This window comes from Strix aluco, chromosome 1, assembly GCF_031877795.1.
Source record: "Strix aluco isolate bStrAlu1 chromosome 1, bStrAlu1.hap1, whole genome shotgun sequence".
Classification (NCBI taxonomy): domain Eukaryota; kingdom Metazoa; phylum Chordata; class Aves; order Strigiformes; family Strigidae; genus Strix; species Strix aluco.
Window position 1 is genome coordinate 41,765,302 of NC_133931.1, and position 20,115 is coordinate 41,785,416.

The 20,115-nt window shown below is 40.3% G+C and overlaps 1 protein-coding gene across 7 annotated transcripts in view; it reads right to left on the reverse strand.

Moving 5' to 3' along the window:
• FAM110B (family with sequence similarity 110 member B) overlaps window positions 1–20,115 on the reverse strand; it is a 152,707-nt gene that overhangs the window by 68,097 nt on the left and 64,495 nt on the right. For 2 of the 7 annotated variants that reach the window (XR_012622525.1, XM_074818762.1), the window contains exons 3-4: window positions 4,673–4,758; window positions 1,365–1,545 (exon numbers count right to left, since the gene is read on the reverse strand). The exons of 2 other annotated variants lie outside the window; for them this stretch is intronic. The gene's annotated coding sequence lies outside the window, so the exon portion shown is untranslated. The remainder of the gene's footprint in view (window positions 1–1,364; window positions 1,546–4,672; window positions 4,759–20,115) is intronic. 3 more of the 7 variants (XM_074818771.1, XM_074818792.1, XM_074818782.1) reach the window with 2 other exon arrangements.

Sequence of the window (20,115 nt, forward strand, 5' to 3'; positions counted from 1 at the left end):
ATTCAGAGTAGGAGATATCCAGAAGATTTCAAGTTGGAGCACAGGGAGGGTCTACTGCCCAAACGTTCATTCTTATCACAGGACTTGCTGTGCTGCCAATTCACCACGCACTGCTGATACCAATGCACATTAAAGCAAACAACTGCTCTGTGTTCAAACTTGGCCCTGTTTCTGCCCCTTAACTAAACTGTCACTAGGAATAGAAACTGCATAAAGTAAGCTTCTGTACTTTGAAATGAAACTACAGAATGCACAGAGGATTAAAATGAGCATGCATTTTTACGTATTATACCAGTGAAACCATCCTCCACAGTTGTCTTCACACCAAAGCTGTAAGCTACCTGAAGGCACATTATTTTACACTTCCTAAAACAAAACCTCCTACATCTAATGCTTCTAACATGCAACCAGATATACCCCCAATCAGGTATCATCATTGTGAAAGGATTTTGCTGTCATGCATGCTCCCAATATTGGGCACTTGAACAACCATCCTGTCTGAGAGCACATGCCTTCAGTACAACATGGATTCAAAGAACGTAAATTGAGGACAATAGAGCATTTATATCACCAAACTTAAGATACCTTAATTCCGGTACTCTAGGAGGAGCCCTGGTGTGCCCAACTGGAGCTCTTGTCTTTGCCTTACTTCTTGGAGGAACTTGTATTTCTCTCCAATAATTCCTCACAGACAAGAGCTAGGCAAACATGTCCCTGGCTGCCTGGGGGCTTTAACCTCAATTTAGACAACATGAGTAAACAATACAACATCCAAAAGTGTTGTAGATCTGGCTATAGTAAAAATAATACTAATAAAAAGCCTCTCTTTTCCCACAGAAGATATGTGAAGGGGACTAAGTTTCACAGGCAAATCCCACCTTCCCTTGAAACAACAGTGCCTAATGGAAAAAAAAGCAATTTTCTTGCCCAACTGAAGAAAACTGTGGACCATAGCTGCTTAAATATCCAGAATGTAGGCCACACCTAAAAACCTGAAAAAACCCTTTTCCCCCCATATTTTAATCTTTACACAAGTTTCTGCAATTGCCTACACAGAACAATCTTAGATGAACAGCCAGTGCATCTTAAACCATGCTTAAGGTCGTGTGGGAGCTGGACAGGAGGAGCTGTCAGTTGGCCACCTTGCCAGGCACCCAGGTGACAGGACATGTTATCTTTATTTATTCTACACTAATTTCCCCTTCTCCTCCTGGCAGGTCTCTTGTGCACCTGCGCAACACAAGCCTGGTTATCTCTGTGTGCCCAAAAAAACACAGCACAGTGCACAGCTTCCCTCTCCACCAACGAGTTACACACAAACTAAAACCAACAGTGTGCCATTGGCCAAAACATATGTTGTGTACCACAGGTTTTGTGACTGCTGGGGCTCCCTCGGGTCTTCACGGTGTGGTTTATGTGGCGAGCAGATATAACAGCTTCTCCAATTCTCTCTTCTTTGTCCAACAGCAACCAAATGCCATGCAATGGCCCGTGCATGGAATCGGCCAGGATCAGCAATGTCAGAGATGCTCAGGAAACCATGACCTGGTAAAGAGGATAGCATACTACTGTCACCAACCCCCAACCTTCTGGAAGCTTATTATACCTCACTAAGGAAACTAATGTGACTTCAAGCCCACAGGAACAGGGGAAGGAGTATGGTGGAGAGAAATTTGTAGGTCTTTGCTTCAGAGTCCCTCCCGCTCTCATATTTATTGTCCTTAACCTTATTTCCTTCCTCCAGAGGAGGCCATTGAAAGCCCTACTAGCTAGCAGGTCACAGGTGGGCTGGCTGTCACCCTTGCATGTGGCATCCCTGTTCTTTCCAGATTAGACAACTGAGCCAGAAAAAACTACTCTAGTGGTGAACATAACTAGTGTAAATTACAAAGGGAAGCAGCATGGGGATTGAGGGTAATTTTAATACAGTATTCCTGAGCTAAACTTTTAACTGGTCTCACATCACCACTACAAAATGAATGGAGCAAAGTTTCCAAGAAGGATGTTACAGCAACCCTGCACAGCCTTGCATCGAGATCACTTAAACAGCAAAGCACAGCACACTGTCTAATGGCTAACCTGTCATATTACTCACTGCTGCTTACATGGAAACAAGACCTGTATTTTTAATCACACTTCCTAACTGTTCACATTTTCGTTTTATGTTGCCAAGCAGGTGAATCCTTCAAACAATACTATGCAAAAACTATGTGAAACCTCAAAATTTCAAGTCAGACCATTTCTTCTCCAGCTTAACCCCAGACTTTTCAAACAAGGAGAGACATGCAGTGCAGAAGGGCAGTCTTCCAGAAAAGCTAACTTTCTGGGACTTCAGGTTATTCTTTGTAGCTCATGGGGAGGCTTGTGCTCTAACCACGTGAAAACCCATGTGAACCTATGTTTCATGCTAAACACTTACGCCTTTTTCTCCAGTGCCAAAAGCTTATGTTGATACTTTAAACTTCACTGCGCAGATGCAAGTCTTGTATTTCAGACTTGTCTTTTTTTTTTTTTTCCCCTTTTATTTTTTCCCCCTCCTCCCCACAGACATGAAGGTAAACTTTAAGATTTATTCCAAAATTCAAGAACAACAAAATTTTGGTGAAAAAACATCTAAGATGACAAAATGCCCTGAGCATTAAAATATATTTAAAGCCACCAATTTTTTTTATTTCACACATTCAATCCTAGAGTGATTTTTAGTAGCCTACAGAACATTAAAGCCTTGTAAAGTCAGATTTAGAACAGAACTTTAAACAGCCCCATCTACAGCCTATGAAGTGCTGTTATAATACAAACTTTAAAAGTATCAAACTTCAGTAATTTATGAAGCTCAGCACTTCCTCTCTTTTCTAGCTGTAATCTTATATGGAAAACAGTTACTAGAAAAACCGCCCGCCCTTGTGCTGTAAAGATTTTATTATTTTATTTATCTTACAGCTGTTATGGCATTAAAAGTAACAAACCATGCACTAAATCATTGATTTTGTGAACTTTTTTAAAATCTTGACTATCATTATGAGTCATAGATTAAAGTATATGGACAAAAACAAAAGGGATAAAATAAAACAGGAATGAGTAGGTACATCAAAAAAAACAGGTTTGTAAATTTCTGTATGGGACACAAAAGACAACAAGAAAAATCTGTCAAAATCACGAATTTGGGCAGTAATGATATTAAAATGAACAACTGCGATTTTTTTATTCCTTCTTCCTAGTTTCTCTTAGATTTCTGTATTTGCTACAGGACTTCATCAAAAATATATAGTATTCTGTTTTTTAGGCATGATCTTTGGGTAAATCTGTTCATTTTCTTCTCTGTAGATCAAAATAAAATTTAACAAGTGTGAATTTATACCTTTTCCACAGTCCACAAAGGTGAACAACCACTGGTATTTCTGAAGAAATTCATGTCAGTAAATGTACAAGACCTAAATACATATGTGCATTTCTCTAAGTATATAGAAGCACAATAACTTGGGGAAAAAAAAAAAAAAACCCACAAAACCACTAAATAAATCTATATGTGCTACATTTTCACAGTGAAGTACCAAATTAGCAAAAATTTCTGTAGAAGTTTGTGATATCTTACTAATCCTTATAAAACAGTTTTGGGGTTTTTTCCCTACTTGGATTCATTTATCTTCTTTCACTCATCTTCAGTAGCTATAGTAGAAAATCAATAACTGAAATGCCAAATGTTGCCATTAATTTCAGTATTGCATGAGAAAACTTAAAACTTCAAAAGAGGTCAACAGAAATACAAACTTTCTTTTTACATTACATACACATCTATCTATTTGTATGTGTGTTTATAGTATTTATTTATATATTTTACCCTGAACTCCAGAAAAAATCACTGCTTTCCTCCCCAGCATACTTTCCAACTCCTGTTAAGGAGGATGAAGATCCTAAGTAGAATGTCATTGTTTATAATGCAAGATATTTTATAAAGAATAAACAGAATTTACCTCATGGCAGGGGGACATAAGAGTAAGTGACCAATGCCAGAAACACTGCCAGAGATAAAAAGCGAACCCATTCATTAAAGAAGTTATTTAGTTCCTACATTAAGATACCAAAGAATAAAAATAATAGAGGATCAGCATCTGCACAGATTACTAGGATTTGGAGAGAGCAGGACAAAACACTTCTAGACCAACTAAAACTATACCATATCAAACCTAGCCATCAAATTTTGTGAGACTTTTCAATTTTTCATCTGTGACGCAAATCAAATCTCCTTTACCCTCAAAACCCTTTTCTGGATCAGCTCCAGGAGAAGGGAGAAGCACCAATGAGCTAAAACAAGTAACCCAACTTATTCAACCCACTGCAAGACTGGATGCATACGGAAATGAAATCTCATATTGCCAAGCAGATAGACTAGATATGTCAGTATGTTTATGCCACCTCTGATACAAAAATAGATGTCAGCAAAATCCAGTATAAATTCTTGCAAGCCCCTGCAGGAATGCTGCTGTTTTCCTCTGGACTGTTCAACCAGCACAACCACCCAGAAACTTCCCATAATCAAGGAAAAGAAGGGGAGGAACCCACCCCAAACACTCACTTCTCTTGTGTTCAAAACCCCTACCAAAACAACCAAACCAATTTTTCTGATTGGTTAGATAGACTTTGCAAAAAACATTCCTGGGTCATCACCACTCACCCATGGTTTGTCCCTTGTCCAAGAGGAACCAGGGTACCTGGGTTTCCCGGGGGTCAGGAAAGAAGAAGTCAGGAGCATTTTGTGGCCTGGAAGTAAACCAAAATACCTGCTTTTAACAGCAAAAGCAAAACAAGGCATGCTTCTACAAGCTGCATCATACTTTTCCTCAGGAAAACCTCCCTGACTTTTTCTGTTCTGTATTTTTCTGTAAGCAGGCATCACAATCGGCATGTGTGGGGGCTGTTGCCAAGTGCTCCTAAAACTTGCACTCCTACACCTCGGACATGTGTGTGCCCATGCTCACGCACACATAAAAGACAGCGGCAAACTCTGTCAGCCGTGACCTGAAGGAAGCACCGAGGACAGAAAGCCACCAGCTGAATCAGTTTATGCAGACTGCAAAGATATTCTTCAGCATCAGTGTGGGCATCAGCAAAACACACAATAAAAAAAGCTTTTTCAAGAAAAGAAAAAGAAAAAATAGAAATGTTTTGCCTTCAAGGCAGCTCTTGGTTTCTCCTCCCACCCAAAAAAGCTAATGTGTTGCTTTTGTAACCTATTATAATTGTCCATATACACAAATACAGCGATTTCATGCCTGTTCTAGAAAATGAACAAATTGAACTGCCAAAACACACTCCAGCACATGACCAAAATGAAAGCTCTTGTGCTCCAGTCAAGGTTCTCAAGTGCAACTTCTCTTTTTCTGCATTTCTTTCTCTAGCTTTCTCTTATTTCCCTCCATTTTGTCCCTGATTTCAAAACTGCAAATTTTAGTAGATTAAACTTGCAGAGATCTTGTTCCTCAGTAAAATCACTTCTTGGTCTGCAACTGCAGCAGACAGGCTGCAGCCCAAGGATGCTGGATTCGCCACAGAGGACAGAGCATTTCAAATTTAGGTCACCCATGCCACTATGATCCCAGGGAACAGCAATGGTGTGTTTTTCCACACTTGGCTGTTTTCCTGCTGACCTGCGTCTTGAATGAGATGACAGTCCCAATGCAATTTAAAGAACAAAGTTATCACAGGAGATATTTAATGCTAAATATAGCAGGAAAGAGCCAAAATGATTGGAATGAAGAAATAACTTTCCCAGAGTTTGCTGCTGGAGGCCAAAGGTGCAAGCATTAAAACTACATGAACATGCATCCTTTGGCCGTGTTCACTGCCTGCAAGACTGGGACACAAAGGGGGACTGATGGCAGGCAGAAATTGTCACCATGTGAGGAAAAGCAGAGCTGAGCCAGCAACACACACCGTAAGTTATCTCTGCTGGAGGCTGCTCGCTGCCATGCCAGCACTTCAGCTCAGCGCTGACAAATGCTGGGGGGGAGCCAGCGCTGAGGCCGGACCTCACTAATGATAAATATGACACTTTGAGGCTGTCAAACCAGCAGCTTACACACCTTTCTGCAAATGAGCCAACCCAGCCATATTCAAGAGAGTAAAACTTGTTGAGGAAGTAACTGCTTGCCGCACAAAGATGCGAAATGTAGCCATGTCCCATGCTAGCAGAAGGTGAAAGGGGGAAAGCCCCGACTCTCTTCCCTTGGAGTTCTGCTATTCCCAGAGGGCTGGAGCAGGAGCTTCCCAGCACCCAGCCTCCCATGGTGCCTGAAGCTGTCCCAGAGCAATGCAGCAGGGCAAGCTCCAATGGCTCTGCATCCGCTCCTACTCAAACTACTTTCTAGTTGTTGGACTCAACACTTGTTTTTTTTTCCTCCTGTAATTCTTTAAAAAAAAAAGTAAAAAAATTAGGATTATACACTTAGCACAACAAAGCAACTAGTGTGTTTTTACAGAAGAACGGTTCCTACACGATTGTGGTGTTCAACTACACGTGAATCCAGAGGGGAAAAGCTTAATGCGAAGTATTTTAGCTCACTCCATAATTCTTATCCTACTAGTTCAAAGTTGCATTGCAACCCCATGGGCAGCCCCAAGCACAAGCAGCATGGGCAATCCAAGGGAAAATGACTTGCTAGGATTTTTGCCCACTGGCTACAGGCTTAACCAAGATTAACAGAGGGATCACCAGAAAAGCTACACCTACTCAATATTCAGGAACTAAAGCAGCCAAGCTTGTCATCAGGCTCTGCAAATGATTCACAAAGGAGAAAAACAATTTGGATGGGTCATAGTATGAGAAGAAACTTTGTTTTAAGGAATTTTCAATAAATCCACAGATTAGTAGATGTTTTACCCAGAGGATGAGCAGAAATAGTGTGGCCAGCAGGACTAGGGAAGTGATCCCTGTACTCAGCACTGGTGAGGCCACACCTTGAACACTGTGTTCAGTTTTGGGCCCCTCCACTACAAGACAGACACTGAGGTGCCAGAGCATGTCCAAAGAAGAGCAACGAAGCTGGTGAAGGGTCTAGAGAATAAAGACTTACGAGGAGTCACTGGGGGAACTATGGTTGGGACTATGGTTGTCTAGCCTGAAGAAAAGGAGGCTCAGGGGAGACCTTATTGCTCTCTACAACTACCTGAATGGAGGTTGTAACAAGGTGGGTGTTGGTCTCTTCTCCCAAGTAACAAGCAGTAGGACAAGAGGAAATGGCCTCAAGTTGTGCCAGGGGAGGTTTAGATTGGATATTAGGCAAAATTTCTTCATTGAAAGGGTCTTCAAGCACTGGAACAGACTGCCCAGGGAACTGGTGGTGTCACCATCCCTGGAAGTATTTAAAAGACATGTAAATGTAGTGCTTAGGGACGTGGTTTAGTGGTGGACTTGGCAGTGTCAGGTTAACGGTTGGACTCGATCGTCTTAAAGGTCTTTTCTAACCTAAATGATTCTATGATTTTCAATTTTAGAAAAGGAGTGAGGAGATGTATCAGAATAGATCCAACTTGGGGGAAAAAGAACACTTCATGTAAATGGAGATAGGTTATGTGAAAGAGCTGAGAATAAAATTATAAATGGAAGAGAACCCAGCATCATCTCTATATCATGACAACAGAAACCAGATCCATCATAGTAAGTCAAATTCATACTGTCTAGTTTAGTTAATACTTTTTTAGAGAAACAGCAAAGCTCATTCATGGAATACATCTTTTTTTCCTCTGATGAGAGATTTGCAGGAGAATCAGAAAGACAGGAAATCTTATTATAACTTTCACACATATAAAAGGCTAATAAGCAATTAGGAGTTACAGACGTTAGGAAAAAGAGCTGATCCCTTCTCCAGTCCATTACCCTGTCAACTGAAGATTACTCTCTACCATCTTTTAGCTAATGGCTTGTTAGATCTAGTACTAGAGACACAAGTGCTTGAGCCTTTTCCCAGTTTCTGTAGCAGACCATTCCCTGGGTTTATGCATCTACAAAACAAATATTAAAGAAATTCTTTATATTTTTCTCTGTTAATCCCTGATTCTTGCTACATCACCTATGCTGAAAATTTCTTCTGTACTTCAGTTTTATTTTGCCTTCAATTTTCTTTCTTGCATTTGGGCTCTTCTTTCCCCAAATCCTTAAAGTATCATTGATCACACAAAAGAAACACAGAGCTTGGTTGCAGTGGCAACCAACATCAATAGGGATCCTCCACCAACTTCAGTGGGGTCAGGATCAGACCTTCAGAGCTGCTAGCCTCCCCTGCAGTATGCTCAGCTGGGCATCTTCATACAATCAATATCTGTAAGGCTTCCTCTCATCATATTTTAGACCCTTGCTAGTATTATTCCCAAGTTTTTTATGGCATTACCCTTTTTGAAGTCTCTCCATAACACGCAATAGTTTTATTTGGGATTAACTTTCGTAAAGTTAATTACAGTTTTGCATTTCATTTAATGTTCCTGACCTCTTTAGATTCTTTTGAACTTTAAATATTTGTCCAGACTTGTATTTTCAGCTCTTCCTAATTTGAATGTAGTTCGTACAGCATCTGAATCCCCTTCATATCACGCTTACTTTAGAAGGGACAAAACTAAAGTCTTTTGAAGAGACGAAACAGGACAAAGCTTTTGAAGAAAGATGCAACAGTTAAATCCTACTTTATCACACTACCCATCAATTATTTTTGCTGAAGCAATTTTGACTTAAAGTCCTAAAATACTGGCAGAAGTGAAATATAACCTATTTTGAAGGAGAAAACCCCAACAACCCAGAATTAAAGTTATATAAGCTTAGACTGACTTCATTAATAAAGCAATGGGAAGCAGCAAGGTGAGGAGAAAACATCAGTAACAGACCCATGGATCAGAGATTATATTGCTGTATTGGAGAAAAATAAACACTTCAAAGATGCCAACCTACTGGAAATACTAAACAACAGTACTGTTTTAAAAGTAAGTAGTAGTAGAAGAAAATATTTATAGAGTTATAGTTAGATTATCTTTAGCACCTGAGCAGGTTGGGGTTTTATTTGCTAGTCTAAGAACAACAGTGCCTCTGCATGCAATATGCAGGAACCTGGGGAAGAAAAAGAAACAATTTGCACTGAAGACTTAAATTTGGAAATAAAAGATGGTTTCCTGTAATTTTTCTGAAGTAGACAATGATACAAGACAAAGGTGATGTAGGCACCATATGGTACATTAATTCCAGTCGTGAAAACAACTCTGTTCTCTGTCTATTCCTTCGCCAGACTGCGAGAAAACATGCAACTTCTGTCACTGACACCAACGGCAAAACCAAGCCTCATCAGGCATGGCAAATATTAATGCGTAGGTAAATAAAACCTTGGGACACCAGGAACAAAAATTGCGAATGAGCAGCCCTGCAAGCTGTCTCTTTCCCGACAAGGAGCATTGCTGGGTGGATAAAGTAACTTATTAGGTGTTCAGGGAAGCTAGGATAAACCAGACACAAATACACCCTGAAGTGAGGAGGATGCATGCTGCCTTTGCAGAAAAACATACAAGAAACACATTATCCAAATAACATGCTTGGAAAATGAACCTGGGTCATTCTTCTATAAATCCAACCAGTCTGTACTGTACTAGCTCGTAAAACCAAACCTTAAGTGCCAAACAGGACAGTGGCACAGGGCCTGTGGGTAAGAGCACCCCACCTTTGTGGGAACGGACAGCCCCAACACCCTGGTGGTGATGCACCCGAATCTTCCTTCCAGGTGATGGGATGTGGAGAGGACAGGGCCGAGTTCCTGGCCCACAAACAGCCCATGTCAGGAGGCTGTGAGCGGGCATTTGAATTGGGGTGTGGAAAGAAACAAACTAGCCTCTGCTTTCACGTTCTGCACTAAAGCATGGAAGTGGGTGGTTGCTTCTGTTGGAAGGCAGACCTTGGCTTTGTCTTTATACATTTGTTTCCTCAACTGGCAAGCAGGCAAATACTACACTTAAAGGGAAAAAAAACCAAAAACAAAACAAAAACAAAAGACAAAAACAAAAGAAAAAAGATGGACACCACTCCCCTGCCCTCAAATCCTCTGAAATCAATTAGAGCTCCCAGAATTGTCCCAGTGCTATCTGAAGCTTGGAAAACCTTGGGATACTGGTCCTCTAGCAAATACAAATGAGAAAAGCCTCTCAGACATCCAAAAAATACATTTAGTAGCAAAGGGAGGTGGAGCTGCGGAAACTAAACTGGGTGCTCAGGGAGTTCTTCAAGTAAAGTTCTTCAACTAAATCACTGTTGTCAGAATACATTTTAGGTGAGTAAATCCAGATAGACTTACAATTTTTTTTTATCTCTAGATAATTCCCAAATGCCATTGCTGCTGTTACTGAGTTATAAGGACCAAAGCATGTGGAAACACAAAATTGGTTTTGATAGGTAACGTAATTCAAACTCTAAATATTTACTTACTTTTGCAGGGGGAAGGGAGCAGTGGGCAGCTGAAACACAGCCAGTACAGCTCAGAAACACGTGTCGCGATGTGCTCCCCCGCACTGTGACGTCCAGCTGGGATGGCACACTGCAGGGCAAGGGGGAGCACAGCCAAGCTGGAGAACACCACAGCTGTGGACCCAGGGGCTGCGACTCACTCTTGCCATTGAGCACAGAAACTCAGCCAAATGTAGTTGTGTTTCACCCATACTGTTCCTCTCCCTTGCCTTCCCACTGTAAAGGGGAAATGAGGCTGGGCTCCTACCTGCTCTGTCCCCACCCTCACCAGTGCTCCCCTCTCTACCACCTCCAGCACCAAAGTGCCCCTGGAAGGGGCCCATGGGTGCACACCCCAACCTCACTATGAGATCAGCCTAGAGCCCATCCCAGTCTGAGACCAGCTTCCTTAGGTACTGTTCCAGCACTGATCCGTCACCTCTCTGACCTAAAACGAGGCCATTTTGGCCCAGCAACGCATCATATGACGCTGTAGATCAAGCGGCTCGTCAGGGTCAAGCCGTCGAGAAAAGAGGCACAGTGAAAAGGACGGGTTGCTGCGGGCACCCTCTGTACTTGAATAGTCCAGCGGGAACATGGCTTTGCCTGCCTCTCACGTGGCAGCAAGACCTTTCTCTCTCCTCCAAAACATCCCTTGGGCTACACTGGTGTGACTGCTTGCAGGGGTGCAGCAAAATCAGGATAGAGAATTGATTCAGGACAGAAATAATGTCCTCCCCCCAAAAAGGAGGCACGGAGGACAAGGAAGAGAAGCACCATTTATAGCCTGGCTCAATTCTGGGTGCATTTAATTGTGCAAAACATGGATGCTTTCCTGTAGGTTTGTTCAGTTTTGCTTTAAAAATCTTAATGTTAACTATTTTATTTAATGCAGGTATGTATCTGCATCCGACATGCCCTGCTCACAGCACTGGCTACTCCTTATAAATTCATACCTGCACAGTGTTAAAAGTTATGAGAAAGCTTGAAATCCTGTCACGAACACAGCATTGCATTGTTTTGTTTTTTCCTCTTGACCTGCGGAGGAGAACTGCACACTGGCACACTCACTGCACGTTCACATGAGAAGATACAGCAGCCTTAAGACATGGGTTGCAGCTGTTCTGCTTCAGAGTCAACACTCTCTACGACTGGTGTGGTAGGTGAAACATCTCTGAGCTCTGGTGGTACAGAAACATGTGAAGATATGATTGCTTCAGCTGCATTCTGCTCACAGGTTTAACAGTAATCCCCATGTCCAGAAGAGCTAGAAATGCCTTTTTTCTTTTTTTTTTTTTCTTTTTTTTAATAAAAGCTCAGAATCTAGAACAGCCTAGATTTTGGCCAAGCTGGTGGTGTGATCTAATCCTAGCTGTTGATTCCTAGATCTGTCAATTTAGTACCACTCAAAAAATAAGATTAAAACCTACCTCTGCCCCCCTCCCCCCCCGCAAAGGATTTAAGAAATTATCAGGAAAGAAGTAGTATACCAAGTCACTGGAAAGCAGATTTAGTTAAATATACTTCTGCAAAGGAGGTTACTGTTCAGTCAGCTCTGTTTTAACTGTATTTCTTAATATTCCAATCTTCTTGTCACTTCTTTTCTGGCAAAAGTCTTCTTTAGTTAGACTGCAGAATCAATTCAACTGAGATCTAATAAATACTGCTTATTTCCCATGCTAAGATTGGCTTTGCTTAACATAACTGATTTAGGTAAAGAAGTGACAAGTCCAGTTGTGCACACAGATATGGATATGCAACAAAATAGCACATGGTGTTTCTTACTGTGAGTGAAGAAACCTTGCCATAAATCCCCGGTGATGAGATCTGGTGAAAAGGCCATAACTTAGCAGCACCCCAGGCACGCAGATGCCTTGCTAGTCCCAGAAAGCCACAGTTCTTGCCAACCTCAGCAAGAAATAAGGACTCACAGCAGCCTTAGAACGTGTTATGAGAACAGGTTCAAGAAGTTGAGTCTACAAATTACTCCACTGTACAGGAAATTACCCATGACAGGGAGTATAACTGGTTATTTCGTTTGGTTTTTTACCATAAGATTTTTTTACAATAAGATAGAAATGATAGATGTAGTGAGAAACAGTGACGCTGACACATCTCATGGCAACAGGCATTTGTATTCCCAGTGAATATTTCATCCTCCCTACTGCTGGCAATTTTAAATTTTTTTTGTTTGTTAACTGAGAAAAAGTGTAATACTAGTTACATAGCTTTTCAATAGGGCATTTGAATCACTAGCTTGCTTTTTTTTTTTTTTCAAATATGCAGAAAAAAAATGGTAGTAAAACTCCCCAAACTAAGTGCAGCTGATATAAATCAATACCATTGGAAAAAATCTGTGCTCACACACTAATAAGATGATGCAGAACCTGTTAATAACCAGGACTTGGAGTGTGATATACAGTCCACATATTGGGAGCCGGAAGCATGAACCCCTAATAACAGCTCCTGTAGATGGGGGGCTAAGCAGTTGTACCTACCACGGCTTTCACAGTGGGACCCCAAAGGTCCAATTCCAAAAAGGAAATAAAGTTAATAAGAAAAACAGTGCAATCATTAAGATAAATTAATATTAATTTGTTTCTGGTCACAGATCTTTTTTATAATATAAACAATGTGGATCCTACTAGAAATTGGGGGCAAAAGAAGTCCACATGTATCTACAGGGCTTATCCTGAACTTTTAGCAGTTACTTTGACAATAAGTCCTTTCATGTTTTGCTATACTAGTGCAATGTTAGTGTTCGCAAAACTAGCCTGAAGGGTTTCTAAATTAGTAAGTCAATGTTACCATGGTAACATAATGTGCTACCAAAATGGACCACTTTTTATACATCCACTATAATCAAGTTAGTGACCAAGCCAATTATAAAAATTCTTGCTTTTTTGGTTTTGGGTGTTTGGGTTTTTGTTGGGGTTTTTTGTTTGTGTTTGTTTTTTCTAACTATTCTTACACTTTTTAAAAATTATTATTAAGGTACACACAGAATTTGTTTTGTTTATCATGCAGGAATAGATCCTGTGTAAGCAGAAAAAGAATCACCACCAGCATCAACAAAAAAAGCAGTTCTCAGGACTTGCCAAGGGTCTCTGTAGTTTCAGTTTCCAGGCATACAAAGTTTTAACACCCCATCTCTGGTTTTATTTTTGCAGACTACTCACAAGCAGAAGACACTCTATCCTTGTCACAATACTATTTAAAACACAGTGACACCTCAGTCTCAGAGCTTCTTACACACCAGGATACTGCCCACCATGCTGTCTCAGATACCCTGGGGCACATTAAATGGCACTAGATGCCCTAAAAGTCAACCTGCCATCCTTGATCAGACAACCTTCAAACTGAGAACATTCAAGTTAAAAACATTCTCATATAAAGTTCAATGTTCAAAAAACATCATCTTCATGGTCATCACATCCACACAGACCACAGTATCTGTCCTACATTCACACAAAATTGATAAAAAAAAGTTTCTTTATATCTAAAAAAAAATAATTTTCTCACCCTGAGAATAAATGCTCTCAGTACAGCCAACCCTCAACAACCAGCCACAGCATGCAGCATCTCAAAGAGCCTTATCCATCCCAGCAAGTTTTCACACAATGGTCTTTATTCAAACGGCATCAAGTATTTGAATCAAAAGTATTTGAATCAAGAAATCTTGAAGACTTGTATTATTATATTTTCTATTAAAAGATAGCATCTCATTGTATATAAATATTTTTTGTCATAAGCCTGTTGTAACAACCTCCTTGGGGCATTCCTGTGGTCTTACCGTTCATAAAAATAGTTGGAAAAATACTGAGATTATATGAACTTTTTCTGACTCTCGCTGTGTTGAAATAAAAGAAAAAAGTAATTGGTTTATGGTTGTGTCAATAAGAGCTAGATGAATTGGTTCATATCACTTGCCAATAGAACTAATGTTCTAAGTTGATTGCCGAGTTTAATGATTTGTGAAATTAGAGGGTTATTATGAAAATCAATAGGAATTTTTACTCACTTTTATTAGTGGAAGAATACGTCAAATACTCAACTTCTCTACTTTTGACCTGGCTGACTAGTTTTTGTTCTTTTAGATGATGCTATCATTAATAGTTGAGAGGTAATGTCAAAGCATTTTTGATTAATTTACTGAAACAACTGGCTGTAATTTATATTCCTTTCAGAAAGCTGGAGAGAAAGGAGGAAACAGTATCCAAAGACACTATGCAAATCCTTCCAAAAAGACTTATACAAGCACAGGATTGCTCCTTGCCTTCCTCTGCCACACAAAGCAGCAGTAAGCGACCAGGAACTGGGCATCCTTCTCCCCCTTCACCCCCAGCTTTCCAAAAATCACATCCAAAAGATATAAAGGAGAAGCTGTTCTCCTGTTTAAAGGGACCTCCACCTGGGAAAATACATCAGTCAAAATATTTTTTTAATATATATATGCGTGTGTGTGTGTAGTGGCATATATATATACACACACACACACTCACTCTCTATGTATGTGTATATGGCACTGCAGTTGAACTCATGATCTCCAATGTGGATGTTATTTAGGTATGAGTGACTTTTTGCTGTATGGGTAGAGTTTGTAGGAAGAGTATATGATATTCTTTTCAAAAAACACATATGCATGAATGGGACAAAGTGAAATTACACATAAAGCTCAAATCCAGCATTGCCCATCTTCAGCCTGCTTGACTTCCTAACTTTAAATGGCTGGTTTAGCATAGTTTGCAATATACTGTAATGATTTCTGTGTGGTTTTCTCTCCTGCTGATTACTCTTTATAGGCTATAACTAAAAAAAAAAAAAAAAAAAAAAAAGTGGCTCAGGGATTTTTCACATACAGCACTGAACAAGTACCTAAGCAAAAAAAAGTTAAAAATCCCACAAACAGATCTGTTCACTAAAAAGCAAAAGCCCTGTATCTGTGAGTGCTCCAAATGTCACAGAAAACTAAGTTCAAAGGCATTAGCAAATGTACATTCCCCTATAATATTATAAAAGATGCAGTGTGAAAAATCCTTTAGAATAACGTTCTCCAAATAATTCTCTTGCATTTACATGAGAAAAGAAATAACAGATCTTTTTACATAAATTGTCACAAAAATCATGGCCTGGGATACTTCTCACTAAACTTTGAGGTCTCACAACCTGGTCTACTTCTGGCTGTTTTAAAGGACAGAACTTTACTTTAGGATTATTCCATTTACATCATTAGGTAAAATAATTCCCCCACACTCCAAAAGTCCTAACAGCTGCATCTTAACTGGAAAGAAAAACTGATAAGGACGACAATCAGCAGTTGTTACCGCAATCTAGTGGCTCTGGATCCCAAGCAGTTGCCTTTCTGCCAAACAATACATGAGTTGTAATTGTAAAACTAAGGTGCTTGAAAATAAATCAAACACCAAAACTAAATTACTGCTGAGTATATCATATTTTAATGATAAAAATGCATGAAGCACCAGCCAAATTCAAGTTCCACCAATTTGAACATAATCCTTATATGTAAGTCATAATTTATAGGAAATAATAATTTGAAATACCAACTGTAGAATTTATAACTTAATAGCTGGCATGGCAACCACTAAAATGGTTCACACACCTGTCTGTTTTTATACTATGTGAACTGCTGGACTGGTGCAAAAATTAAAGTTATTTTCACTGATGCCCACACTGAGAGCATACCCATCCTCTGAGGGCGAAGGGCACCAGCAGGTCAACAGCAGCAGAGCTCTCATTTTACATCCCTTTGCTGCACATTTGATTGCCTGCCTTAAAATACCAAAGTTTTACTGGAGAATTTCACTCCTTGTCATAGGAATGTTTAAAATACAGCGTCTTCTCTTGTCAAGGATATTATTTATGCACATGAAAAAATGAGATTACTGTGACAGTGTAAAAGAGTTGTGAATTTGAAAGGGGAGCACAGTGCGAACCCAGGCGCTTCTCCATCACCTTGGCAGTGATGTGTGGAAGGACAGTAGCTCTGGGCAGCCACCCCACCACGCTGCCCCACCGCACTCCTCGGTCCCCCTGTTGCAAGGACAGTCCCAGGGTAAGGAAGAAAAATACCATTTTGAAGTGTTTTGCAGTTGCTTAGCAACTGCTACAAAAACCCAAGAGATTTCAGTCAATGAACTGGCACATATGCCTCTAAATATGTTGACAGTGACAGAAGGAGCACCACCACGCTGTTAGACATCTCAGCCCCAGGATGCCCCCAGCTCCAACACCAGCATGTCTCTCCTCACCTTTCAAACCTGCTTCCAGCCTCTGCTTACTCATCCACCCCAAAACTCCCAGAACCATAGAGAGGCGTAGCAAAGCGCCTGTGCACTGGTAATGAGATTATTTTTAATTGTGAAGAGGCTGGCTATACCCTTTTCTCTGTTACCACACACCTACAAACCATGACTACTTGAAAAAGCAATCAAGACTGAAAAGTTATCCCTTAAATAGCTCTCCTGTGGTAGAGACTGGGTTTCTTCCCAAGCCACGCAATGTGTAGCAGTGACCACTGTCAGCAATTCCCATGACTGTTACCAGTTTCAGTGGGAAGCAATGGCCAAATTGCAGAAACTTTCTGGCCTCCATGATCACACACCATTGTCATGTCTGGTGTTTTCAGATTTTCAAACCTGATATATATGTGTATGCACAGATTTTGATAGGGAATAAAGATTTTTCCACCGCTCTTCTGTAAACTTCCACTAGGTTCATATAATTGATATAAACTTGAAGAGACAATACAAGTAAGCTATGCTTGGAAAAAAAAAAAAACACACCCCAAAACTTTTCTGTTTTACAGATGCTTGACTCACAGAACAGTACATATGAAGGGGAAAAAATCCACACCACACTGCAGTGCAACAAGTTTTAAATTACCAGTATGGAATATTATGCTAAGGAAAAGTAAAAATTTATGCTGGAAATTAAACTGTTTCTAACCACTGCAGCAGTTTGGTTCAGAAACAGCTTTCTGAGGGCCGCAACATAGCCAAGAAACTGCAGACACATCTGAGCCATCTACCCCATCCCTTCCACAGCCAGCAGAGAAGGACCACCTCCACCACCCAAGCTGGTGGGAGAAGCTGTACCCATGCCTGCCAGTTCCTCTCCACCAATGGCAAAGGGCATTGGGGCAATGGGATCGGCTTAGTCCAGCCAAGGGGAGTCCACCCTGGGGGTGAGCTGCCCCAGCATGGGGGGCTGCAGGGGCAGTTGAGGGACCCCTGCCAATCCCAGCTTCCCACTTGCACTGACACTGCAGTGAAGGGAAACGGCCAGAGCTGGGAATCTGCCTGGCCCCTTGTGGTTTTGTGCATTTTCCATGAACCTTAACAGTACTCATGCACTTCTCTTGTGGGTTACCTTTACAATAAAGTAACTTTTTAAAAAATGCTGCTCCCACTGAAAGCCCAGAAGAAATATGTCACCATATTTCTAAGAAACAGAAATGCTCAGAGTCGCATTTGAATTTCAAGGTGCACCTTGTTTCCTGTGCTTACTTCAATCCTTAAAACATAAAATTCCTTAATTATAGTCCTTCCCTCCTTTAAAGTAGTACCCAGTACTTTTCAAAACTTATCTGCTCTAAGTTATCACCAGTGAGTTTTATTTATGACAGTGCTGTGGTACCCAGTAGACTTCTGTGATGGTGTTTCACAGACATCTCATTTGGCACCTCCAAGGGATGAATTACATTCTTTATCCTAATAATTCTTAGTATACTGAAAAGAAATAATACAATTTCTTAAAAAAGCTCCTGTTTGCAGATCTCTTCTAAATATCTAGTAGCAGTTAATGTCCAGAAGTTTCCTGATTTCTTTTAACGCTGTCCCAGTGATTTTAATAGCCATGCACTCTCAAGTGTTTTTATGTGAACACTGGAAATATAGATAAAGGCCTCAATAAATAGATTTGGTGGTGGTTTTTTTGGTGGGTTTTTTTTGTGTTTTTTTAATGAAGTGACCACACAGTAGCATTGTCAATGCTACTTCACTTGGAGCTAGTGAATGAGGCACAGTTTTGAATAATCTGGCAAACAAAACCAGACTTAAGACTTTGAGGCATCTGTTAAAAAAACACACCACCAAACCTGAAAGGACAACAAAATCCCCTTGGCTTCCCAGAATGGTATTAAACAGAATTACTTAATTCTTGGAACCACAATGTGGGTTGGACCTCTGTCACTCCGCTTTCATATATGAAGCAAAGCACTTGGTCAGTGGAAGAGAAGTGCAATAATTATTGCAATTCCTGGTTCCTGAAGGAAGGCTGCTTCTTCTCTGCAAGGCCACAAGCAAATGCTTCCAGTCTTCCAAAATGACACAGCTACCTTTGCTCTCACAGCCACCATACCTGCACAAATTATTTTGTGAAGCTCCAGAAAATACATACTGAGTTTGTTTAGGACCTTCAATACTAAATAGCACCTAAATAGAATCATTTCACTATTCTTTAAGCTGTCCTTTACCTTGTATTAATGTTACTCTGTCTTCCTTCTCAAGACACTTTTTTAAACTGATGATAATTCTCATCGCATACAAATCCACTCATCCAGAGATGTCACTGGACTAGACCTGTTCTCTGTAATCAGTGAAGACCCCTCAGCAAGTTTCTGTTACGTTACAAGCTTTTGCCTACTACCTGCACAGAAAAGTCTTCCCAGCAAATATGATTCTCCAGATGCACTGTTACAAGTACAAATGAAGGTCCTTCTGAGAAGACCTTTTTCTAGGTCTTAACTGAAAAGTTACCAATACTCATTTTGCAAGATTGCCTGGTGATACAATGTAAATTAAAAGACCATAACACAGTGGAGCACACTGAATTGATTTAATAGTATTAGCTCTTCCCAGGTGGAAAGGATGTAAAACAAAGCAAAAAGATAACTGTTAGAAAGTATAATGACAAGGTGACTTAGGATGGTATTATGGAGACAGGAAACTAACATTTTGATAATAAATGAGAGATGTTAGATAATGCTAGGATAGCTAGCCTTAATTTCAGTGTTTCAGTACTGGCTACAACAGAGAAAGAACCAACAAAAAAATGTAAAGAGGGATGATATGATCAAAGCCACAGGCTTGGGAAATGCTCTTTCAAGCAATATTCAGAACTGATAAGTGGGACAAGGCTGCTTTCATCCAGGCTACAAAAGCAACAGCGCAGTACTTCAGTAGTAGGATGAGAGACACGGATGGAAGATTTCACAGCATGGGCAGATAGGGAAGGTTGCATCTTAGACATGCTCCACTAGAAAAATCTTCAAGATACGGGGCTTCCCCTGCTTGTGAGCCCTTGGGAGAAATAAAGCAAGGGTGGGAAGGACTGGTCAGTTTTTATTCCATTGATACTGTATTTGATAACTGCTTTTTTTATGTGTCCATTTTTCATTATTATTTTAAAAGATTAACAGGTTTAAGGCAGGAAGAGAAAGGTATTTTCTGATTCAAGTGGATTGCGGAAGTTTTACCTTCGGGAGAAATTATGAAACAGGTATAAGTGCTACTTTGTCTGGAAAGATCATCATAAAGGCTCCTTAAGACACAAGGCTCTCAGTAGGCTAATTTAATAGCAATTGCACTAGCTACACAAGAAAGTGACCTTTATTGATAAGAAATATT